Source organism: Mytilus californianus, unplaced genomic scaffold (assembly GCF_021869535.1).
Source record: "Mytilus californianus isolate M0D057914Y unplaced genomic scaffold, xbMytCali1.0.p SCAF_12, whole genome shotgun sequence".
NCBI lineage: Eukaryota > Metazoa > Mollusca > Bivalvia > Mytilida > Mytilidae > Mytilus > Mytilus californianus.
The window spans coordinates 13,050,914-13,078,853 of record NW_026262604.1 but is presented as its reverse complement, the minus strand read 5'-3'; the positions used below and the strand labels follow the sequence as shown (position 1 = coordinate 13,078,853).

General features: G+C 32.0%; 2 long non-coding RNA genes across 3 annotated transcripts; both read right to left on the bottom strand.

The window, feature by feature from the left end:
• Nucleotides 1–473: 473 nt before the first annotated feature.
• On the bottom strand, nt 474–3,754 carry LOC127721401 (uncharacterized). The gene is made up of 2 exons (XR_007991215.1): nt 2,057–3,754; nt 474–1,898 (listed from the first exon to the last, which is right to left on the bottom strand). It is a non-coding gene; the product is annotated as an uncharacterized LOC127721401 (long non-coding RNA).
• Nucleotides 3,755–9,590: 5,836 nt separating this feature from the next.
• On the bottom strand, nt 9,591–27,350 carry LOC127721395 (uncharacterized). Of its 2 annotated transcripts, XR_007991209.1 has the most exons (4): nt 26,871–27,350; nt 16,814–16,886; nt 14,547–14,643; nt 9,591–9,849 (listed from the first exon to the last, which is right to left on the bottom strand). It is a non-coding gene; the product is annotated as an uncharacterized LOC127721395 (long non-coding RNA). The 2 variants fall into 2 exon arrangements; XR_007991208.1 differs by lacking the exon at nt 26,871–27,350 and having other exon boundaries at nt 16,814–19,707.
• Between the last annotated feature and the right edge of the window lie 590 nt (nt 27,351–27,940).

Sequence of the window (27,940 nt, the reverse complement as noted above, 5' to 3'; positions counted from 1 at the left end):
AAACCTGTATAACTGTGATTTTCAACAATTTATCGAAGTTGAAAGCCTGTTATTTCAGCAAAAATTAGCAGAGCGGAATGAAACTCAAACTTGATCTAAAACTCATCATTGTTAACTCACAAACCAAACATCAGCCCAATATCTGAAGGCTTTTAGAAAAAAAGCCTGTATAATGGTTTGTTGCGGAATGACAGAATGAAGGAATGACTGACAAGGGTAAAACTATATGGCCCCAACAACTTTGTTGCGGGGCAATATTTGTTGCAGGACCATACAAAGCTTAATCATGTGTAATTACTAGTTCATAAAGATTAGAAATGTTCTCAACTTGGAAGAAAAACACAGCACTTGGTATCATTCCAACATGAACTGTACAGAAGCTGTTGCTTAATTTGATGAAAAGCCACAACTCTATCTAGCTACTGAGAAGTGCTACAATGTTTATATATAAGCAGCACATAAACAGTAACAAGAAAGGCTGTTAATCTGAACTTTTAGACGACAGTAATTTCAATATTTAAACTTATCAGATTGATGTAGAAAACAGAAACTACACAAGACAAAACAGAAACTGCACTTCCAATCAAGTACACCCTACCCTTACTATGAAATCACATTCTCTCACAGATTAACTCCCTCTCTAAATTCCACTCACAATCATATACCCTCACTCTCTCAATCATTTTATTTTTCTCCCTCCCTTTGACATTCATTACACCTTAACCACCTACCCCTATACCCCTTCTGCTTCGTGTTAAGTCCCTATGAGAAAATTTGGTTAGTAGATGAATAAGATATTATAAGATGTACCAGATATGGAAGATCTTAAATTTTAGAAATGTGAAGGAAATTTAGAACTGATTGATATCAAACATAAATATATGAACCTGAGCCACTTTTAGAAATGTAGTCTTATTTTCTACACATAATGGTCATCATAGCATCCGTACAAACGATTAACAGCCAACTTTACAGAAAGCCAAATTGTGTAATGTAAATTTGAAAATAGAATGCTATTTTGATTGATAAACATTATGGAGGCCAAAAGTATATATCCAACTCTTAATTTTGAAGTGTTTTGGTGTGCTGATTACAAAACATGTTGCAAAATATGAAAAAACATAAATGAAAATTGCCAAATGGTATAAAAATCCAAATAGTTCAAAAACACATAACAAAAAGCCAAATGAAAAATGCCAAAGTTTAAAAATGCCAAATGGTATTTAAAATACCTGTCTGCTTGTACTAGCCAACCGGCCTGTGGGTTAGCTGGACTTTAAGGTGCTAGTTCACCAAGACAAATGCCCACAGTAGGTCACCTATCTTTTCCTTTTGGAGTACCAGTTTTTAAGTCTTTGATTTGACTTGGGGGCTTAACATTATCTGAAAAAAAGATAAAAAAATAAGTCTCCTGTACAAGTTAAAATTTGGTCTTAAAAGTAAATTATTCCATTTGTCCTCCACACCCAAATGGATAAAATAATGTAAAAAGTCCCTCATTTCCTAAATAATTATAAAATGACCTGCCTCAACTTATAAATTTGGATAAAAAACAGTAAAATATTCCCAATTAACATTTAGATAAAAACAGTAAAATATCCCCAATTAAAATTTGGATAAAAAACGGTAAAATATCCCCAAATTAAAATTTGGATAAAAACAGTAAAATATCCCAAATTAAAATTTGGATAAAAACAGTAAAATATCCCAAATTAAAATTTCGATAAAAACAGTAAAATATCCTAAATTAAAATTTCGATAAAAACAGTAAAATATCCCCAATTAAAATTTGGATAAAAACAGTAAAATATCCCCAATTAAAATTTGGATAAATACAAATAAAATACCCATTCCCCTTTAAAAGCATGTTACAGAGCTTCACATGCAGACTGAGCCACCTCACTCTCAGTTTGTTCTTGAAAAACAATAAAATATCCCCAATTAAAATTTGGATAAAAACAGTAAAATATCCCCAATTAAAATTTGGATAAAAACAAATAAAATTCTTTTTCCCCTTAAAAGCATGTTACAGAGCCTAACATGCAGACTGAGCCACCTCACTCTCAGTTTGTTCCAGTAAAAACAGTAAAATATCCCCAATTAAAATTTGGATAAAACAGTAAAATATCCCCAATTAAAATTTGGATAAAAACAAATAAAATATTTTTTTCCCCTTAAAAGCATGTTACAGAGCTTCACATGGAGACTGAGCCACCTCACTCTCAGTTTGTTCCAGTAAAAACAATAAAATATCCCCAATTAAAATTTGGATAAAAACAGTAAAATATCCCCAATTAAAATTTGGATAAAAACAGTAAAATATCCCCAATTGAAATTTGGATAAATACAGTAAAATATCCCCAATTAAAATTTGGATAAAAACAAATAAAATACTTTTTTCCCCTTAAAAGCATGTTACAGAGCTTCACATGCAGGCTGAGCCACCTCACTCTCAGTTTGTTCTAGTAAAAACAATAAAATATCCCCAATTAAAATTTGGATAAAAACAGTAAAATATCCCCAATTAAAATTTGGATAAAAACAGTAAAATATCCCCAATTAAACTTTGGATAAAAACAGTAAAATATCCCCAATTAAAATTTGGATAAAAACAAATAAAATACTTTACAATTAAAAGCATGTTACAGAGCTTCACATGCAGGCTGAGCCACCTCACTCTCAGTTTGTTCCAGTAAAAACAATAAAATATCCCCAATTAAAATTTGGATAAAAACAGTAAAATATCCCCAATTAAAATTTGGATAAAAACAGTAAAATATCCCCAATTAAAATTTGGATAAAAACAAATAAAATACTTTTTTCCCCTTAAAAGCATGTTACAGAGCTTCACATGCAGGCTGAGCCACCTCACTCTCAGTTTGTTCTAGTAAAAACAATAAAATATCCCCAATTAAAATTTGGATAAAAACAGTAAAATATCCCCAATTAAAATTTGGATAAAAACAAATAAAATATACAATTAAAAGCATGTTACAGAGCTTCACATGCAGACTGAGTCACCTCACTCTCAGTTTGTTCCAGTAAAAACAATAAAATATCCCCAATTAAAATTTGGATAAAAACAAATAAAATATACAATTAAAAGCATGTTACAGAGCTTCACATGCAGGCTGAGCCACCTCACTCTCAGTTTGTTCTAGTAAAAACAATAAAATATCCCCAATTAAAATTTGGATAAAAACAATAAAATATCCCCAATTAAAATTTGGTTAAAACAGTAAAATATCCCCAATTAAAATTTGGATAAAAACAAATAAAATACTTTACAATTAAAAGCATGTTACAGAGCTTCACATGCAGGCTGAGCCACCTCACTCTCAGTTTGTTCCAGTAAAAAAAATAAAATATCCCCAATTAAAATTTGGATAAAAACAGTACAATATCCCCAATTACAATTTGGATAAAAACAGTAAAATATCCCCAATTAAAATTTGGATAAAAACAGTAAAATATCCCCAATTAAAATTTGGATAAAAACAAATAAAATACTTTTTTCCGCTTAAAAGCATGTAACAGAGCTTCACATGCAGGCTGAGCCACCTCACTCTCAGTTTGTTCTAGTAAAAACAATAAAATATCCCCAATTAAAATTTGGATAAAAACAAATAAAATACTTTACAATTAAAAGCATGTTACAGAGCTTCACATGCAAGCTGAGTCACCTCACTCTCAGTTTGTTCCAGTAAAAACAATAAAATATCCCCAATTAAAATTTGGATAAAAACAGTAAAATATCCCCAATTAAAATTTGGATATAAACAGTAAAATATCCCGAATTGAAATTTGGATAAAAACAGTAAAATATCCCCAATTAAAATTTGGATAAAAACAAATAAAATACTTTTTTCCCCTTAAAAGCATGTTACAGAGCTTCACATGCAGGCTGAGCCACCTCACTCTCAGTTTGTTCTAGTAAAAACAATAAAATATCCCCAATTAAAATTTGGATAAAAACAGTAAAATATCCCCAATTAAAATTTGGATAAAAACAGTAAAATATCCCCAATTAAACTTTGGATAAAAACAGTAAAATATCCCCAATTAAAATTTGGATAAAAACAAATAAAATACTTTTTTCCCCTTAAAAGCATGTAACAGAGCTTCACATGCAGGCTGAGCCACCTCACTCTCAGTTTGTTCTAGTAAAAACAATAAAATATCCCCAATTAAAATTTGGATAAAAACAAATAAAATACTTTACAATTAAAAGCATGTTACAGTGCTTCACATGCAGGCTGAGCCACCTCACTCTCAGTTTGTTCCAGTAAAAACAATAAAATATCCCCAATTAAAATTTGGATAAAAACAGTAAAATATCCCCAATTAAAATTTGGATAAAAACAGTAAAATATCCCAAATTAAAATTTGGATAAAAACAAATAAAATACTTTTTTCCCCTTAAAAGCATGTTACAGACTTTCACATGCAGGCTGAGCCACCTCACTCTCAGTTTGTTCTAGTAAAAACAATAAAATATCCCCAATTAAAATTTGGATAAAAACAGTAAAATATCCCCAATTAAAATTTGGATAAAAACAAATAAAATATACAATTAAAAGCATGTTACAGAGCTTCACATGCAGGCTGAGCCACCTCACTCTCAGTTTGTTCTAGTAAAAACAATAAAATATCCCCAGTTAAAATTTGGATAAAAACAATAAAATATCCACAATTAAAATTTGGTTAAAACAGTAAAATATCCCCAATTAAAATTTGGATAAAAACAAATAAAATACTTTACAATTAAAAGCATGTTACAGAGCTTCACATGCAGGCTGAGCCACCTCACTCTCAGTTTGTTCCAGTAAAAACAATAAAATATCCCCAATTAAAATTTGGATAAAAACAGTAAAATATCCCCAATTAAAATTTGGATAAAAACAGTAAAATATCCCCAATTAAAATTTGGATAAAAACAGTAAAATATCCCCAATTAAAATTTGGATAAAAACAAATAAAATATACAATTAAAAGCATGTTACAGAGCTTCACATGCAGGCTGAGCCACCTCATTCTCAGTTTGTTCCAGTAAAAACAATAAAATATCCCCAATTAAAATTTGGATAAAAACAGTAAAATATCCCCAATTAAAATTTGGATAAAAACAGTAAAATATCCCCAATTGAAATTTGGATAAAAACAGTAAAATATCCCCAATTAAAATTTGGATAAAAACAAATAAAATACTTTTTTCCCCTTAAAAGCATGTAACAGAGCTTCACATGCAGGCTGAGCCACCTCACTCTCAGTTTGTTCTAGTAAAAACAATAAAATATCCCCAATTAAAATTTGGATAAAAACAAATAAAATACTTTACAATTAAAAGCATGTTACAGTGCTTCACATGCAGGCTGAGCCACCTCACTCTCAGTTTGTTCCAGTAAAAACAATAAAATATCCCCAATTAAAATTTGGATAAAAACAGTAAAATATCCCCAATTAAAATTTGGATAAAAACAGTAAAATATCCCCAATTAAAATTTGGATAAAAACAAATAAAATACTTTTTTCTCCTTAAAAGCATGTTACAGAGCTTCACATGCAGGCTGAGCCACCTCACTCTCAGTTTGTTCTAGTAAAAACAATAAAATATCCCCAATTAAAATTTGGATAAAAACAGTAAAATATCCCCAATTAAAATTTGGATAAAAACAAATAAAATATACAATTAAAAGCATGTTACAGAGCTTCACATGCAGGCTGAGCCACCTCACTCTCAGTTTGTTCTAGTAAAAACAATAAAATATCCCCAGTTAAAATTTGGATAAAAACAATAAAATATCCACAATTAAAATTTGGTTAAAACAGTAAAATATCCCCAATTAAAATTTGGATAAAAACAAATAAAATACTTTACAATTAAAAGCATGTTACAGAGCTTCACATGCAGGCTGAGCCACCTCACTCTCAGTTTGTTCCAGTAAAAACAATAAAATATCCCCAATTAAAATTTGGATAAAAACAGTAAAATATCCCCAATTAAAATTTGGATAAAAACAGTAAAATATCCCCAATTAAAATTTGGATAAAAACAAATAAAATACTTTTTTCCCCTTAAAAGCATGTAACAGAGCTTCACATGCAGGCTGAGCCACCTCACTCTCAGTTTGTTCTAGTAAAAACAATAAAATATCCCCAATTAAAATTTGGATAAAAACAAATAAAATACTTTACAATTAAAAGCATGTTACAGTGCTTCACATGCAGGCTGAGCCACCTCACTCTCAGTTTGTTCCAGTAAAAACAATAAAATATCCCCAATTAAAATTTGGATAAAAACAGTAAAATATCCCCAATTAAAATTTGGATAAAAACAGTAAAATATCCCCAATTAAAATTTGGATAAAAACAAATAAAATACTTTTTTCTCCTTAAAAGCATGTTACAGAGCTTCACATGCAGGCTGAGCCACCTCACTCTCAGTTTGTTCTAGTAAAAACAATAAAATATCCCCAATTAAAATTTGGATAAAAACAGTAAAATATCCCCAATTAAAATTTGGATAAAAACAAATAAAATATACAATTAAAAGCATGTTACAGAGCTTCACATGCAGGCTGAGCCACCTCACTCTCAGTTTGTTCTAGTAAAAACAATAAAATATCCCCAGTTAAAATTTGGATAAAAACAATAAAATATCCACAATTAAAATTTGGTTAAAACAGTAAAATATCCCCAATTAAAATTTGGATAAAAACAAATAAAATACTTTACAATTAAAAGCATGTTACAGAGCTTCACATGCAGGCTGAGCCACCTCACTCTCAGTTTGTTCCAGTAAAAACAATAAAATATCCCCAATTAAAATTTGGATAAAAACAGTAAAATATCCCCAATTAAAATTTGGATAAAAACAGTAAAATATCCCCAATTAAAATTTGGATAACAGTAAAATATCCCCAATTAAAATTTGGATAAAAAAAAATAAAATATACAATTAAAAGCATGTTACAGAGCTTCACATGCAGGCTGAGCCACCTCATTCTCAGTTTGTTCCAGTAAAAACAATAAAATATCCCCAATTAAAATTTGGATAAAAACAGTAAAATATCCCCAATTAAAATTTGGATAAAAACAGTAAAATATCCCCAATTGAAATTTGGATAAAAACAGTAAAATATCCCCAATTAAAATTTGGATAAAAACAAATAAAATACTTTTTTCCCCTTAAAAGCATGTTACAGAGCTTCACATGCAGGCTGAGCCACCTCACTCTCAGTTTGTTCTAGTAAAAACAATAAAATATCCCCAATTAAAATTTGGATAAAAACAGTAAAATATCCCCAATTAAAATTTGGATAAAAACAGTAAAATATCCCCAATTAAACTTTGGATAAAAACAGTAAAATATCCCCAATTAAAATTTGGATAAAAACAAATAAAATACTTTTTACAATTAAAAGCATGTTACAGAGCTTCACATGCAGACTGAGCCACCTTGCTCTCAGTTTTCCCTTAAAAGCATGTTACAGAGCTTCACATGCAGACTGAGCCACCTCGCTCTCAGTTTTCCCTTAAAAGCATGTTACAGAGCTTCACATGCAGACTGAGCCACCTCACTCTCAGTTGGTGCAAAAAATATTTTGACTGAGCCATCGCACATCAGTCAAACTGAGCCACCTCACTCTCAGTTTAACGTACCAGTAAGAATGGATACTTGATACGTATGACGGGGGACGTTCCTATACCTAAAAGGGAGGTATAGTATCTGTGAACCCCAAACACAGAGCGCGGCTTAACTTCGTCATACGTATACACAAGTATCCAATGCTAACTGACACATAACGTTGTCGTGTTTTTCATGTCAGTCACTGAAAATAATTTTTAAATGTTACAACTAAAATAATAACAAAAACCTTGATTCCAAGTTGCCTGTGGTAGGAAGTGAAATAATATCAAAAACCTTGATTCCAAGTTGCCTGTGTTAAGAAGTGAAATAACTTCTCTGTAAAATATATCTAGTTTTGAAATTCTTGATGGTTTTCTTAAGGATTGAAGAACATGTGGCATTCCGGTAAACACAGTGTGACAGCAACTCAACTATAAAGTAAAACCAGAAAGATATGAAAATGTAAAAAGTTGAGGTCTGGAGCTGGCATGTCAGTAACTGCTAGTAGTCTGTTGTTATTTATGTATTATTGTCATTTTGTTTATTTTCTTTTGTTTCATATTCTGACATCGAACTCAGACAACTCTTAAACTGAGTTTCACTATGCGTATTTTTGTGCGATTTTTTTTTTCTACAATGGCTAGAGGTATAAGGGGAGAGTTGAGATCTCAAAAAAACAACCCGGCCACAATTTTGTGCCTGTCCCAAGTCAGGAGCCTCTGGCCTTTTACTCTTGTATGATTTTCAATTGTAGTTTCTCGTGTATAATTAGGAGTTTAGTATGATGTCCATTATCACTGAACAAGTATATATGTTTAGGGGCCAGCTGAAGGACGCCTTAGGGTGCGGGAGTTTCTAGTTGCATTCAAGACCCATTAGTGGCCTTCGGCTGTTGTCTGCTCTATGGTCGAGTTGTTGTCTCTTTGACACATTCCCCATTTCCATTCTCAATTTTAGTCTTTAATCATTACTTTTCAAATTATGACTTGGATTGAGAGTTGCCTCATTGGCACTCATACCACATATTCTTATATCTATTTAACAATGAATTGTTCTTAGGTTATTATATGGAAAGTCATTTTACTATTTATTCGAAATTCAAGATATCTCATATAATATATAAGATATGTTATATAATATATAAGATATCTTATCTAATATATGATATCTTATTTAATGTATAAGATATCTTATTTAATATATAAGATAGCTTATAATTTCATTTTTATACAATATCTTATATATCAAATGAGATATCTTATATATCAAATGAGATATCTAATATATTATATAAGATATAGATATCTTATATATTATATAAGATATCTCATAAAGTATATAAGATATATTATATACTTTATAAGATATCTTCTGAATTTTATTAGATGTCTCATATAGTTTAAAAGATATTTTATAAATTTTATGAGATATCTTATAAACTATATAAGATATCTTATGTAATATGTGAGATATCTTATAAAATTATATGAGATATCTTATATAGTTAATGAGATATCTTATATAGTTTACAAGATATCTTATATAGTTTATAAGATATCTTATATAGTCTATTAGATATCTTATATAGTTTATAAGATATCATTGGCATTTAAGGATAGTTATTCTCATTGGCAACCCTTCCATATATCCTTATTTTTTATATGGTTGAGAGGTAAATGTAGTTTCCTGTGTGTATAACCGTGCATTGAGTTGCACTTTCAGGCTAAAAATAGACTTGATAAATTTCTGGCAGCACATCTATCAAGAATTAGCATATGACAATTTATTCTGTTATAAGTTTCAAGAAAGAAAATAAAAATTTGTCTATCTTTTATGTTGTTTTTGTTTATTCTAAACATATAAAACATTTTCATAATTCATTTAAATGAGCAAAAATTCTTCAATTCATACCAAGAATGTATCGTTTCAAACAAATTCTACTGAAATCTGAAGAATACCGTACAAGTTCTTCAAGTCTTTAATTGCATACAAATGTTTGTCACAGACTATTATCTGCCTTGTAAGTGTTCATATGAAAAATACCACATTTAGGTCATACAAATGCTAGTCCAGATAACATCCATGTAGTCTTTGAATTACTTGATTATTGTCTCATTTCTGTTAAGGCTTCACTTCTAATACAATTGACTTTATTCAAAGATGACGTGTTGACAACTCCTCTTCAACCAAATTGCTTGTTCTGAACTTCTCTCAACATACTGAAAAGTAAAAATAACATTTATTATCCCTAAAGTATGCATGTTTGAGTTTAAGCAGCCATTCATGTAAAGTTTAGTTTGATCAATTTTGAATTGGTAAATGATTATAAAAAAGATGTGGAATGATTGCCAATGAGACAAATCTCAACAAGAGACAAAATGGCACAGAAATTAACTACTTTAAGTCAGAGTACAGCCTTCAGCAATGAGCAAAGCCCATGCCACATGGTCAGATATAAAAGGCTCCAAAATTAGCATAGTAAAATAATTCAAAAGAGAAAACTAATGGTCTAATATAAGTACAAAATAAGGAACAAAAAACAAATATATGACGCAACCACAAATAACTACCACTGAATTACAGGCTCCTGTCCTCAGGGACAGGCACATACATACAGAATGTGGTGGGGTTAAACATGTTAGCGGGCACCCAACCATCCCCCAACCTGGAACAGTGGTGTCAATGTCATAAACAAGCTTCTGTCCAAGTTTGGTATACGTCCAGGTTCTTTAAAGAAAGTTATTCAAATTTTTAAAACTTTAACCACAGAGTGAATGTCCATAATGTTAACTGGCAGAAAAAATTTGTAAGGGTTCCGCAGAACCCAGTGTCTAGCCTACTTTTGCTGTTAATCACACACTCGATAAAAAATTATGAAAAAAACAATAAAAATATTCCTCTCGATACCATCTTTTGATTGTCAGAAGCTTCTGTCAAAGTTTGGTAAAAATCCAGGTTAGTTTAAAAATCTTAAAAATGTTTTAAAAACTTTAACTGCAGACATAACTATTGGTTTATAAAAATTTTAATCAAATATCGTCTTATAATTAAGCCTCATTTAATTTTACAATTAACTGGAAGAAAAACTAAGTCCATTTATAAGTAAAATACAGGAAAGATAGATATTTTTTTTACAAAATTTACATCTGGATACTATCTTATGATTAGAAACATGCTTCTGTCCAAGTTCGGTACAAATTCAGGATAGTTTAAGAAAGTTATCAAAATTTTAAAAACTTTAACGACAAAGTGAATGTAATGTTTCCTTGCAGAAAAACAGTCCATTTATAAGTAAAATACGGAAAAAATGGAATTTTATTTTTACAAAATTTACTTCTGGATACTATCTTATGAACATAAACAAGCTTCTGTCCAAGTTTGGTAGAAATCCAGGATAGTTCAAAATTAAAATTTCAAAAACTTTAACCACAGAGTGATTATTTGTGGCCGCCACCGCCGACACCCGACGGAATGTAGGATCGCTGTCTCGCTTTTTCGACTAAAGCTCGACAAAAACTAAGTTTATTTATTAGTAAATTACAGATAATAAACAGGATTTTTTTTTACAAAATTTAAGGCTAGTTTAAGAGAGTAATTAAAATTTCAAAAACTTTGACAACAGAGTGAATATTTGTGGGTGAAGCTGATGACAGAATGTAGGATCGCTATGTCTAGCTTTCAATTCATTGGAAACAGTTTTAGTTTACACAATATCTTATTTACTTTATAAAATTGGTACTGCTAATGTTATTGTTCAGCTTAAATAGATATAAGAAGATGTGGTATGAGTGCCAATGAGACAACTCTCCATAAAAGTCGCAGGCCTTGATTTATAAAAGTAAATCATTATAGGTCAAAGTACAGTCTTCAACACGGAGTCTCGGCTCACACTGAACAGCAAGCTATTAAGGGCCCCAAAAATTACTACTGTAAAACCATTCAAATGGGAAAACCAACAGTCTAATCTATATAAAAAACAAGACACAAGAAACTCTTATGAACCACATCAACAAACAACAACTGTTGAACATCATATATTTCATTTAATTTTTATATATATTATTCTGAAAAACTGGTGAAGACAAGTTTACAAGATATCTTTAAAAAAAATAATAATAAGATATATAAGTTTAGATAAGCAAGATTTTTTTTTTATACAATAAGTTATCTTTCAACCTAAAACAGATAATGAGTAAAACTAACACAGATACCTCAATAAGATGTTAATAAGATATCGTATTTACTATATAAGATATCACATCTTATATATAAGATTTATCTTACCTCCTATACATTTCTAGGAATAAGATTGGTTATAAGTGTCCACGTGGAGAACTGGTATATTCCATATTAGGTTAGTAGGGAGGCGGGGCTTATTTCAGTACATGTTTAGTAGAGAAGTTACGACTTTGGCTCTATTTGATTATTTAAATGTATTTAAATTTAATCTTAATATTTTAATAAATTGTTATTGTTGACATTAGTTTTTTAATGCAGACTAATGAAAGTAGGTTCTTAGAATTGAACACTTGAACACTTTAATATAATAAACAGCTGCGCCATGAGCGCATGATACGCCCTGTCGTCTTGTGTGAGAAGTTTTATGCAATAATCATAAATAGTTTCTGAGATACGGCGCGACATGTGAAAAAAATTTTTTTTTTACAAAAACTTCAATAACTCTAAAATAAAATTTTGAATCATCACCAAAAAATATACAGATCTTTAGATTAATATAACTAAGAAGTGTGTAAAGTTTTAAGCAATAGTCATTAATGGTTTTTAAGATATGATGCAACATGTGAAAACCCCCCTCTTTTTTACAAAAAACTCAATAACTCCAAAATAAAATTTTGAATCATCACCAAAAAGTATACAGATCTTTAGATTAATATAACTAAGAAGTGTGTAAAGTTTTAAGCAATAATCATAAATCGTTTATGAGATATGGCGCGACATGTGAAAACCCACCCCCCTTTTTTACAAAAAACTCAATAACTCTAAAACAAAATTTTGAATCATCACCAAAATGTATACAGATCTTAAATTTGGATTAATATAATTAAGAAGTGTGTGAAGTTTAAAGCAATAATCAGAAATCGTTTTTGAGATACAGTGAGACATGTGAAAAATACACACCCCTGTTTTAGTTATAAAGTCCTGTAACTCAAAAAGTTTAAATCCTATTTTAACCAAATTTAGACCATCATAAGAAAAAACCATTTTAAGTTTCATGAAATTTGGATAAGCGGTTCTCAAGTTACGGTGCGACTTGTGGACGCCGGACAGACAGACAGACGGACGCCTGACATTTGTATACCATAATATGTCCCGTCAAAATTTTGGGCGCATAAAAATAAGGTGTTGTTGTATGATTGCACATGATATAAAAAAGAAGATGTGGTATGATTGCCAATGAGACAACTCTCCACAAGAGACCAAAAATGACACAGAAATTAACAACTATAGGTCACCGTACGGCCTTCAACAATGAGCATAGCCCATACCACATAGTCAGCTATAAAAGGCCCCGAAATGACAATGTAAAACAATTCAAACGAGAAAACTAAGGGCCTTATTTATTTTAAACCAGGTGCTCTGCAGGGCACAACTTTATGCGACCGCAGAGGTCGGACCCTGAACAGTTGGGGCAAGTATGGACACAACATTCAAGCTTGATACAGCTCTGAATTTGGATCGTGATCAAATTTTTAACATAAAATAGGTTTCTGACACAAAACAAATGTCAAGATCTTACAAATCTATTGTGCAATATTGTGCAATTAAAGATTTCTTCTTGAAACTTTACAAAAATTTGAAATTTGAGAAATTTTGAGAAAAAAAAATTGCAACCCCCCAAAACTTTTTGAATCCCCCTTGGAGCAATTACCCCAAAACTCGATCCCAGCCTTTCCATTGTAGTATATGGAACCTTGTAGTACAATTTCTGTGAGATCCAAACACTTAAACACAAGTAATTGTCCGGAAACTAGAAAAATGCTTGTTTTTAGCCCTTTTTTGGCCCCTAATTCTTGGATGAATGGGGCAGTAACCCCCAAACTCAATCCCAGCCTTCCTTTTGTGATTTGGAACTTTGTGGTACAATGTCAGAGAAATCCATACACTTACACACAAGTTATTGTACAGAAACTACAGAAATGCTTGTTTTTGGCCCATTTTTGACACCATAACCCCCAAAATGAATCCAATCCTTCTACTTGTGGTAATAAACATTGTGGTACAATTTCAGAGCAATTGAAATACTTAAACACAAGTTATTATCCTGAAAGTAGAAAATGCTTGTTTTGGCCCCTTTTGGGCCCCTAATTCCAAAACGGTATGGACCATCATCCGCAAAATCAATCCCAACCTTCCTTTAGGGGTATTGAATCTTCTTATTAAATTTCAAAGAGATCCATTAACGTAAACTAAAGGTATTGTCCAGACACCAAATGTGTCTTCGGACGATGCAGACGAAGACATCATACCATTATACGACCCCAAAAATGTTTTGCAGTCGTATAAAAATGAACAAAAAACAAATATGTAACACATAAACAAACGACAACCACTAATTTACAGGCTCCTGACTCCTGAGACAATTCTAGTCTTAATTTAACAATTAAAGATAGTCGGTAAGATAAATTTGTTACCTAGTGTGCTAGTGACCTAATACGATATATACAGGGTCAGTAAATTCTAAATCAGGGTTCAGGCATTCACACTCACCCCATATGGAATTTACTGACCCCATATATATCATATGATGTTACTAGCACACTATAATTAATAATATCATGTAATATACAATATATATCCTATTTAGTTTATAAACATGATAACATATCTCAATTAGTTTATAAATTAAACATGGATAATTTTCAAGTCAAGACACTAAACAGAATGCAAAACCTACCATGTATGAGGTACAAATGTCCTGTGTACACAAAACTCAGGAACCCTGGGATGTGGTACTACATCATATACAATACTGGAAAAGTCAGGTTCAATATCTGCAATAAAAACATAATCATAACTGTTGTGGCTAAAAGTTTAATTAATTTGTTTATACGTACAAGTTATAATCCCAAAAATGTCTTAACATACAAGTTATAATCCAAAATATGTCTTAACATACAAGTTATGCCTTAAAACTTTTCCAGATGCACAGGTTTGTTTGTACTAAAGAGTAAATTTTAAGGTGAAAACACAGCCATTTTAGCCATAGGATCCACATGAACTTTACGATAAATTTAGATATTGCAGTCAGGATTCTACTTCGTCAAAATTATCTCCCCATTATGCCAGTTTATTTTTACAATTGTTGAAATGGAAGCCATTGTAGGGATGACGCGCTGCCGATTTAGCTCTTGAAAACCGATAAATTTATCCACCTAGCACCATAAAGATCCTTATTATAATAATGTCAGTTGTATTTTAAAAGACAAATGTATCTACTAGCTATAAATGAGCATCAGTTAATGTTCTTTTAACATCCAACTTAAAAGACTGTCGTCAAGTACTTTTAGTAAAAAAATAACTATTAGAACACACCTACTCTGTTTTTGTGATTCATTAGAAAGGTATTTCACTTGACCCATATATTTCATCTTTTAGTACTACCGGTAATTTTTTTATGTTATAAAGTCAACCTGTAGCCTTAATATATAAAAATGATATAATCTGAAGCGAGATCACGTATCAAATGCTCTTGCTTAATATGTTTTCAAGACAAAATATTCAACTCAAACACACCCTATCATAAAAAGGTGCACTTGATTTTCTCTTTTCGATACAATTGTTACCCATTTTTTGGATTTTTTTCTTGAGTCACATAACGGAAGGGCACACACGAAAATTACTGACCTAATAGATTGATAAGTTCTCTGTCCGTGGTAATTTTTTTTTCAAATCGGAGGTTATGCATTTTCTACATCCAACTTGATAGATACCCATGTCGTCGACTTGATATCTAATTGTTCTGCTTAACTATGTTAAAGATAAATTGAAAACTCATGCAAATGGTGTTTTTAAAATAAAACACTTCGTAATTGAGCAGAAAATTGTCATTTTATTTGTTTCTATTAACTTTTAAAATTTTTGTTACTATAGTAAACATAACAGTAAGCATTTATCGCCTTCTCAAACAAAGAGCTTCTATTCTTTTGTTCTATTTCAACCGGGTTTCCGCCTGATTGGTAAAAACAAATATAAATATGGACCAATTCAAGTAGTCACCTTCTAGGGTGTGCTCCACTTTAGTGACTCAGCAATTTTTTTTAGAATTTAAAGGTTATTTAGGATTTTTTGGTAAAAAATAAATGCTAGCAAATCTTAAAAAAACAAGTGAGTATTCTATGTTTATAGTTTTATAACAAAAATCTATGTATTAAAGTCTGGATTTTACAAAAATCTTGATTTTATTTGCCACAAAATCCTCTATTTCCATTAAAGGGGTCATATACCTTTACAAATATTTCATATACATCTATGTGTTTAAACAGGCCAAGACTAACCATTAATTGGTCAGTGAATTGTATCTCAATTAAGGTATAATTCATCCATTGACATATAATGTGGTATAATTTAATGCAGTTTTTATATAAAAAAAAACATTAAAGAAATATTGTAAAATGAATTAATTCATACATTTCTCCACCATTGATGTAATTGATTCAATAAACTCCACAAATTAATTGTTATTCCTGACATGTTTAATCTTTAAAATATCTGGAATCATTTATTTTGATCATTTATACAATAAAATCACATTAGTATATATGTTGAAAAAATTATGAGATATTACAAATGTAATAATAGAAAACTGACCTTTTTTTTATATATAAAATCAAAGACGTCCATTAAATATGAATACAAATGATATCAGCACCACTCAGTTCAAGATATAAGCAAATTCTAACCAAACAAAAGAATTTCCCTCCAAAAAAAAAAAGACATATGACTCAATGAACCAATCATTATAAAGAAGAGCGAGTTGTCATACCCCAAACTTTTTAAAAAAAAGCTAAGGGGTTATAACTCATTGATCCATGAAGAAGTTTAACAATAAACATAATCACTAGTGCATGACTAACAACTACTCACTAAGTAACTTAGAATTAAAAATATTAACTCATCAGATATATTACTTAGAACATTGTTAAAGAATTAATAATTGTTTACCTCTGCTAGTCTGCATAGAAGTTTATTCACTGGAAGTTTTGGAAGTTTCTTGTGATATGGGGCAATTCTGAATCTAAAAAAAATCAAATATAATTATTAAAATTTCTATGATGGAAAGTGCAAAAATATTGCATACAAGTGCTATGTAATACCAAAAGCTAAGCTTTAATGGTTATTATGATAAATTCCATAGCTTATTAGTACTACTGCTTATAAATTGGACAAGCCAGTTTATATATTAATCATGTTACAAGTGTGGACACAGATCAATGTGGATAGTGTTTGAATGTTTGACATTTTTTTCTGACAAAGAGACCTCTCAGGGGTTTTTTCCACAGAGTTTTATATTTAATGTGTTGCACAATGACAGCCAACCTGAGCCAAACACTACACATTAGCAGTATTTTTAATTTATCATTTAGTTTAAATGGTCAAGACTGTCATGGAGGAGAACCTAATTGCAAACACATTATGTTTCTTTCGGCATTATGATGTGATTTTTTGTATGGGAGATGGTATCTTGAGAGCATGCATGCATGTACTATTTATGTTACTTTGTGGTTGATCTTCGAATTCCCAGTATCATTAGTAAAATATTTCATTTAAATGTCAAAATTGTTTCTCAGATTAGAAAAAAATTAATGGTTTTAAGTAATGACAATTCCTTACATGATGCTTGGATGTAGATGAGCTAGAAAGTAAACTTCTGTGTTATTTTTTATAAGTTCTTCGAAAATGTCTTCTCCAAAGCATGGTCAAAATTTTTTTTTTTTTACCAGTATGCAATTGATATCAACAAAAGACCCTTTGTGAGCAAGCTTCAAAGACTCATATTTGCTGCAAAATTCAACTGATGAGATTTCTAGTGGTTATGAAAATGTCATTAAAATTTCTAATTATCTAAAAGTTCTAGTATTCAAAATGAAAAAGGTACTGCAAAAATATTCTTGTTTCCAGGCGCATAGCTATGTTTACGTCAAAACGCCCGGCGTACACTTGAATTTTGGTGAAAAAAATTTATTTTAATCTAAATGAATTAAAATGAAATGGTTAAAAGCACATCAGCTTTGTAAATCTTTCTTCAGACAATAGCTTTTAATTGCAAATAAAAGTGATGACATTCACTTTTCAATCAAATGGTACTGTGTTATATATTTGTTCATTTTCTGTCAAAGTCTGAATCTACTGTGAATTCTACTAACTTTCCTTTGGTTTAATGCATTTCATTATCTGCTGAGATTCGATATGTGGTTTGCATTTTTATGGAGCCTAAACCATTTATGTCGCGAAAGCGAGACATAGCGATCATAGAATTCATTGACGTTGTCACCATTTAGGTTTAGTATTTGGTTCAAGATTTTTTTAAATATCATTGTCCTTGTCAAATCTTCATGAAATTTTACGAAAGTTGGACAGAAGTTTTTGTGATCAAAAGACTTCAAAGAGTATCAAGAACAAGTGATGAAATAGTATTTTTAATTTTCCCGTATTTTGCTATTGAAAAGGAATTTCTTTTTGAAATTAACAAGTAGATACAGCTGTCTGGGGTAAAAGTTTATAATACAACAATTGCTTTGTCAAACCTACATTGAATTTTATGAATCTTTGGCAGAAGCTTTTTTATGATTAATCAAGGGCGTTTCCAGTATATTTGAAAGAGGGGCGGAGAATGAAAAATTTTTGGAACCTTATTTTTTGCCAAAAAACATCAAATAAATGTAACAGTTCCTGACTTGGAGCATGTATATTTTATAGCTAAAGTGTCAGGGTTTGACATTCTTTATGCCAAATTCTCCCATTATCTTAACAGCAGGAGACCAATAAAGAGAAATTCTAAATCCTACCGTTTATGGCGTTACTTAACTTTTCAATAGTCTCAGGCCAAGATTTTATGAATGGGAGGCGTAATTACAGTTGCCCTGGTAGAGGGTCCATTGGGAAGCTCAGAAGCTCCTGGGTTTCAACAATCTAGCATTAAATTATGAAAAAGCCAGACTATAAATATCTCTCTATTTTAGATTAGGGTCTGGTTTCTTTGAACGACACATGATACAAGACAAACAAACACTGAAATATAAAGTTCGTTCCTTCTAAATATTGTAGGCTTTAATGTGGAACACATGATTGAATATGGAAAATTAATGTCATTGTACAACAGTACTAAATTAAAGCAATCATGTCACTGTCTAGTTCCGATAGGTGGTATATGGTACATGAATAAATATGGGGCTTGAACTTGATGGCAAAATGTAGGTCCGATGATGTCACTTAGCTATATATAGTTACTCACTAATAGATATTGAAACAATATGATACTACCAAAGGCTATCCAGATTGAGAAGTAAAAATGCTATACCAAATATACAAGTTACTAGTATAAATGTACATTAACGCAAAACCTAAAATGAACATGAGGTCAGTCACTGCTGGGCCCTGATTTTCGATAAATGGTTATTCTAGACTGGATTCGTTAGAACCATTTTATGCTGATCTCTCATGGTGTAATCGTCAATTATTTTAATACCATAATCTGGTTTAATGTCTCTGTGATTCTGAATTAATATAAAAAGAAATCAGATGACGATATTATTTTTAAATTCTGAAAGTTTTAGTTTTTTTCATTTTTCAGTTGACAGACGGACTAATCTTTTCGCAATTAACAGACAGTCTGGGATTATTATTTTTTACATGATAAATTTGAAAACCTTTAGAGTTTTACACTGGTAATTTTTGGGGCCCTTTATAGCTTGCTGTTCCGTGTGAGCCAAGGCTCCGTGTTAAGGCCGTATTTTGACCTATAATGGTTTACTTTTATAAATTGTTACTTGGATGGAGAGTTGTCTCATTGGCACTTATACCATATCTTCCTATATATGCTTGCTTGCTTAATCCTGTTGCGCTTCTGTTCTTTGCTAGCCTCTCCAGATCGTGCCACTTGTACCCTTCTTTCTCCATCTCGGCTGCAACATTCCTTCTCCAGGTGTATCTTGGTCCCAGGCGAGAACTAGGATTCCATGGATCCCTTGACGAATTTTCATAATACATCTATGAAAATTAACTACTTCATGTCATTAACGAAATTTGCACAAACAAAGGGTCTTGATCGAGTGCGGCTCCCTTTATCATACTTGCCAACCTCTGGCAATGAGAAATCATGTCATGACATGACATGACATGTTAAAAAGCGTGTGAAAACGCGTGACGTAGATGCAGACTTTTTCATATGAACAATGTTCATAATTTCACAGTAATCATTATACAAATTTGTTAATATAATAAACAATTAAGAGTCTACTGTAAGTTTTTATTGAATTCAACTGTTGCTTTTGAAGCAACATCACTAGGCACATATATATTCAAAACAACTGCCAGTTTGGTTACATTTACTTGATAACAAGGCACAATTGTCAAGTTCTGATCAGAATTCAGTGTAATTTTATTTATAATTGAAAATGCTCTCTCACAGTCAGAATTGGTATTTGGCTGAACTAAAATAGCTTATCAAGCTTTGAACAAGTGTCATAACAATTTTTTTTGCCATCTAAAATGTCATCTTTAATCACTGCCTTTGCTTCCAACAAACTTATATGTTGCTATTGCCTGGTCAACACTGGGTAGTTCATCAGAAGACAGCTGGTACTATGAGAACTGATCCAACAGTACAGTGATATTTCCATCTCCTATGACCTGTTGAAATCTGTTGGCCAGATTTGAAACTGAAAAAGAAAAATATTTTATAATTTGATTACCAAAATGAGTCCATTATTGATTAAACATGTTAAATGCCTAATCAAATAGCTCCATTGTTGTTCTCCTCTCACATGTTTTGTTATGATTGCAACATGGGTGCACAAATTATGCGTTACTCGTCCCTTGATCATTTAAACTCGAACTCCCAAATATAATTTATAAATCTTGAATCTTGGTACGTACACATCGTTTTCGCTTAGCAATCTTATCTATAGACGACGGTACAGGCCCTGAAAGCAACCTCTTTCTATGGACATTTCCCCTAAGTTAATTTGAAAGAAAGAGTGTCACAAAATTGTAAAAACTAATCACAAACTACTTACCTTAAGGCGTTTTGCTGTTCGTCCATCATGATAGAATTTTTAAAAAACAATGGCTACCAAACAATTACTTCGGAATTCTTGTTATTTTTTGTCTAATAACGGAAAAACCAAAGAATTGCAATATCACTAACGACCAAAAAATCAAAACAACGAAAAAGCATGTAATTGCGTGTAAAGTGGTGAAAAGCGTGTACACGCCATGTGACAAAATCCTCGCGTGTAAACCGTTGAAAAAGCGTGTATTACACACGAATATCATGTCACTTGGCAACTATGCCCTTTATACATATTTTAAAGTAAAAGGTTTGGACATTTTCACTTAAACCAATGACCACTAGATACCAAATTAACACAACATGAATAAATTAAGCATAAGAGATAAACAAATTAGACTCTAAAGTATGTTGCTACAATGTATTGATGAGTTTTTAATGACAGAAATGGTATCCCTTTCTCCATAACTCGTTTGCCTTGAACCCACTACCAGTGGATACTTTAACTGGACCCGATTGGGGCCCAGAAACCCCTTGCCGAGGTTTGGGCATACACTTGAAAATAGCCTAGCTACGCCACTGGTTGCAAGATAATTTTGTTGTACGGATACAAATGCAAGTGATACCTGTACAGTGAGCTAGTTTTGTTGTGATATAGTGTTTCCTGTAGCTTTTGAAAAGGACATGGTAATTTTTTTCTCACACTTAGCGCTTTTGAATACACTTTAAGGGCACCCTAGCTTTGCACTGAGGACTACAATTTATTTTTAGGGCACTTTTACATTGATATTAAAGGTACTGTAATGGATAGGGATTTAATTGAATATACCCTGTTCCGTATTTATTGGTAAGACATAATGAAAGACATGTGTATAAGTAAAATTGTTAATTAATTCTTTTTTTGTCATAAAATGATCACTTCTAGACTCATCTAATAAAATCTTGATCATGTTCATTGTGCAATGGCCTAATTTCAATCCATAACTCTAGTTATAAACTTTAATACTTGATCACTGAGACTAATTGTTGAAGGATGTATGTGTTGTGAAAGTTGACTTTGCATAACCAAGAGCATATGCAATGGCCAATGTTTTGCTTTTTAGATGCACAAAAGAAGTGCCAAATATCTTTTCTACTGATGCAGGCAAGGGATGCAGGTTATTTTCTTGTTTTGGCGTGAAATATTCTTACTCCTATTTCTTGACATAATAAAATTTGTATAGAATTGAATTTTACTAAAGTTCAGCATAAATAAAAGTAAATATGCAGAAGCATGACAATATATTTATGATCAAATGTGTTTACATTTCTGTAAAAGAAGTTGCCAGTATACTTCATTAAGAACTGCATTTGAGTGAATCTGTTTAACCATGGTTGAACCCGGGGCGAAGTTCAACATGTTCAACATATTTACGGAAATTTTTGTGTTGCCATCTATTTTTACTGCAGGTTTTAACATATTTAAATCGAAATTATAGAAAACAAGAGGCTCTCAAGAGCCTGAATAGCTCACCTGTTTTTCAGAGGAGAAGATTTTTAAATGTATGTTAGCAAACTTGATGAACAAATTGTGAAAAATTGTCTTTAAAAGGCAATAACTCCTTAAGGGGTCAATTGACAATTTTGGTCATATAACTTTTTTGTAGATCTTACTTTGCTGAACATTATTGCTGTTTACAGTTTATATCTATCTATAATAATATTCAAAATAATAACATAAAACTGCAAACTTTCGTTAAAACTACCAATTCAGTGGCAGCAACCCAACAATAGGTTGATCGATTCGTCTGAAAATTTCAGGGCTGATAGATCTTGACAAATTGAACAATTTTACCCCCTTGTCAGATTTGCTGTAGAAGCTTTAGTTTTTGAGATATAAGCCAAAAACTGCATTTGACCTATATGTTCTATTTTTAGCCATGGCAGCCATGTGTGTCCATGGATCAAAACTTCAGATACAATTCATAAACTAGATACCCTAAAGAACATTAAGTTAAAGTTTGAAGGTATTTGGCCACATAGTTTCAGAGGAGAAGATTTTTAAATGTTTGCAAATTTGATAAACAAATCGGGTAAAATTGTCTTTTAAGGGCAATAACTCCTTAAGGGGTCAATTGACAATTTTGGTCATATAACTTTTTTGTAGATCTTACTTTGCTGAACATTATTGCTGTTTACAGTTTATATCTATCTATAATAATATTCAAGATAATAACAAAAAACTGAAAAATTTCCTTAAAACTAACAATTTAGTGGCAGCAACCCAACAATGGGTTGTTCGATTCGTCTGAAAATTTCAGGGCTGATAGATCTTTACCAATTGAACAATTTTACTTCAAGATTGCTCTAAAAGCTTTAGTTTTTGAGATATAAGCCAAAAACTGCATTTGACCCCTATGTTCTATTTTTATCCATGGCGGCCATGTTTGTCTATGGATCAAAATTTCGAATACAATTTATAAACTAGATACCCTAAGGAACATTTAGTTAAAGTTTGAAGGTATTTGGCCATGTAGTTTCAGAGGAGAAGATTTTTTAAATAGTTTACGACGACAGATAACGACAGACGCCAAGTGAATGCATAAGCCCATAGGGCCCCTTGAGCTAAAAAGGAATGCTGTTAGCAGATACAAAACAGAAAAGGATAAACACTTGATTATTTTTAGCAAAAGATAAATCGGATCAGGGTCTGGTTATAGACATTATTTGTAAAACTCTCCTTATTCCTGGGAAGCGTTTGCTTTACATCAAGGCTTGCTTTGCTTTACATCGTTGCTACAGTAGTTCAACCAATCAGGGAATGTTTATTTGGGGCATGTGACCTATTTTAACTGCAGGTTTTGGCACATTTTAGTTCGAAATTATAGAAAAATGGAATGTGGATAGTACATACAAAGTAGAAAATGATGAATACTTTTAGCAAAAGATGAATTGGATCGGGGTTCTGTCTGTATGCACAGTATTAGTACAACTCTCATTACTGATGCCATATTTTGGAATTTCTGTGACCTAAATGGTTAACGAAAATTAATATTTTTATATATAGTATAGTAAAAAAGGAAAAAACTCTCCTTTATGATCAACGTACCGTCGTAATAAAAATGAAGCAGGACAGATGGACGCACGAACAAACGGATGGACGCACAGACCAGAAAACATAATGCCCCTCTACTATCGTAGGTGGGGCATAAAAAATAAAATGCTCCGCTGGGTGCAGCTTGATACAACAGCAGAGGTCGAACCCTGAACAGTTGGGGCAAGTATAGACACATTACATTCAAGCTTCATACAGCACTGAATTTGGATTGTGATTAAATATTTGACACAGCATAGGTTTCTGACACAGAATGAATGTGGTCTAAGGATTTAAAAATTTTTAATTTACCTATTCAAACCATATTATTATTATTTGCTTTTATATATAAATCGGAAATAACCAATTTAAAATGGAAAATTTTAACGAAAAAAAAAAGGAAAAAAATTTTTTTTGAACCCCCTTATGATTGATCACCCCCAAACTCAATCCCAGCCTTCCCTTTGTGGTATGGAACCTTGCAGTACAATTTCAGAGAGATCCATACACTTGAACACAAGTTATTGTCTGGAAACTAGAAAAATGCTTGTTTTTAGGCCCCTTTTTGGCCCCAAATTCCTAAACGTTTAGGGCAATTACCCCCAAACTCAAACCCAGCTTTCCCTTTGTGATATGGAACCTTATAGTACAATTTCATAAAGATCCATACACTTACACACAAGTTATTGTCCTGAAATTTAGAAAAATGCTTGTTTTTTGCCCCTTTTTGGCCCCTAATTCCTAAAATTTTGAGCCAATTACCCCCAAAATCAATCCCAGCCTTCTCTTTGTAGTATGGTACCTTGCAGTACAATTTCAGAGAGATCCATACACTTGAACACAAGTTATTGTCTGGAAACTAGAAAAATGCTTATTTTTGGCCCCTTTTTGGCCCCTTATTCCTAAACATTTTGGGCAATTAACCCCAAACTCAATTCCAGCTTTCCCTTTGTGATATGGAACCTTGTAGTACAATTTCAAAAAGATCCATACACTTACACACAAGTTATTGTCATGAAACTAGAAAAATGCTTGTTTTTTTGCCCCTTTTTTGGCCCCTTATTCCTAAAATTTAGAGGCAATTACCCCCAAAATCAATCCCAGCATTCCCTTTGTGATATGAAACCTTGTGGTACAATGTCAGAGAGATCCATACACTAACACACAAGTTATGTCTTGAAGTTACAAAAATGCTTATTTTTGGCCGCTTTTGGGCCCATAATTCCTTAACTGTTGGTACCATAACCCCCAAAATCAAACCCAATCTTCCTTTTGTGGTATTGAACCTTATGGTAAAATTTCATAGAGATCCATTCACTTAAACTAAAGTTAGAGTGCGAAAACCAATGTGTCTTTGGACGACAACGACGATGACGACGACGACGCCAACGTCATAACAATATACGACCACAAAAAATTGTTTGCGGTCGTATAAAAACAAGCGACATCTTTTAAAACAAAAATACAGAAGAAATAAAGAACCTTAGTGAGCGCGCTCACATACCCCCACGTCCCCACATTGTCATTGGAGAAATTAAATAAGTGTAAGAAAAAAAAATTGTATAAGAAAAAAAATTGAATCATAATTTCCTGTCAATATGCACATCTACATAGAATGTCCTTATTATCTACAAAATTTCGTGAAATTCTGTTGTGTGGTTTCAGAGGAGTTGAGATGACAAACTGTTGCAGAAGTACATTGAAGCAAATAAGTTCAAAGGGGCGTAACTCCTAGAAAAAAAATTGAATCGTAATTCCCTGACGATATGCACATCTAAGTAGTATGTCCTTATTATCTACAAAGTTTCATGAAATTCTGTTGTGTGGTTTCAGAGGAGTTGAGATGACAAACTGCTGAAGTAGTACCTTAAAGCAAATAAGTTCAAAGGGGTGTAACTCCTAGAAAAAAAATTGAATCGTAATTTCCTGTCGATATGCACAACTACATAGTATGTCCTTATTATCTTAAAAGGTTTCATGAAATTCTGTTGTGTAGTTTCAGAGGAGTTGCGATGACAAACTGTTGCAGTAGTACATTGAAGCAAATAAGTTCAAAAGGGGCAGAACTCCTAGAAAAAAAATTAAATCGTAATTTCCTGTCGATATGCACATTTACATAGTATGTCCTTATTATCTAAAAAGGTTTCGTGAAATTCTGTTGTGTGGTTTGAGAGGAGTTGAGATGACAAGAAACAGGACTGAAGGACTGACGGACGGACAGACAGACGGATGGACGGACAGACAGACGGATGGACGGACGGACGGACAGACAGACGGACGGATGGACAGATGGATGGGTCAAAAACATTATACCCTCCACAACTTTGTTGCGTGGGGTAAAAAAAATTAGGCAGAAGAAAAAAAAATAATCGGAACAGAATCAATAGGTCTTTCCAAGAAAAGTAGGAAAGACCTAATAAGAACTGAGCAAAAAACAATAAGTTTGTTTGGGAGACTTAATTAAGTTTGGTAAAAATCCAGGATGGTTTATGAATCTAATAAATCTGTTTGTAATGTTAACTGGAAGAACAAGAATGTGTCCGTAGTACACAGATGCCCCACTCGCACTATCAATTTCTATGTTCAGTGGACCTCGAAATCGGGATTAAAAATCTAATTTGGCATTTAAAATAGAAAGATCATATCATAAGGAACATGTGTACTAAGTTTCAAGTCGATTGGACTTCAACTTCATCAAAAACTACCTTGACCAAAAACTTGAACCTTAAGTGACCAAAAACTTTAACCTGAAGTGACCAAAAACTTTAACTTTAAGTGGGACAGATGGACAAATGGATGAACTAACAAACGGATGCACAGACCGAAAAACATAATGCCCATCAATGTGGCATAAACAAATGTACAGTATTCTGTCCAAAGTGGAGAGATTGCAAACATGAGAAGAACATTTAACCTACCTCCTTGCTGACAGTCTGTCCTTCCTGAACACTTTTTTTCATTCTTTTTTCTACTTCACTGTGTAAATCTGCCAACTGTCAAAGAAATATAAACTTATTATAAGTATTATGCAATGACTACATAGAATAAAAAAAAAGAAGTTGCATGTGCTGTCATGTTAGGCATTTATAATTCAAATTAAAAAGTAGGTTTCTGTCATAGCTAAAAAGTGTTTACTCATTACAACTCCTCACTTTCAGTTATTTTGTGCAGTACTTTCTGATAAAACGTAACAAAATGCTTCGCTGATTGCATCCTGATACGACTGCAGAGGTCGAACCCTGAACAGTTTGGGCAAATTTGGACACAATATTCAAGCTTGATACTGTCTGAAATTGGATTGTTATCAAATTTTTGACATAATATAAGATTCTGACACAAAATAAATGTGGTCAAAGATCTTATAAATCCATTGCGCAATACTGTGCAATTAAAGATTTCTTCTTGAAACTTCAAAAATTTTAAATTTTAAAAATTTTGAAAAAAAAATATGAATCCCTTAAAAATAATTGGGAAAAAAATCCCCCCCCCCCAACTTTTTGAAACCCCCCCCCTAGGAGCAATGACCCCAAAACTCAATCCCAGCCTTTCCTTTGTAGTATGGAACCTTGTAGTACAATTTCAGAGAGATCCATACATTTACACACAAGTTATTGTCTGGAAACTAGTAAAATGCTTGTTTTTGGCCCTTTTTTGGCCCCTAATTCCTACATGTTTGGGGCAATTAACCCCAAACTCAATCCCAGCCTTCCCTTTGTTATATGGAACCTTGTGGTACAATGTCAGAGAGATCCATACACTTACACACAAGTTATTGTCTGGAAACTAGAAAAAATGCTTGTTTTTGGCCCCTAATTCCTAAACTGTAGCCTTTTCAATAGTCGTCTGGAGCGAAAAGGACGATAACTCAATTTTAGAATTTAATATTTTTCGGAGACGGTCAATTTCCGGAATTGCATGCTTTTATAGCAGGAAGGTTGAGCGTTCAGAAACGTTTATATCCACGGCATATTCTATATTTGTCTGTCAA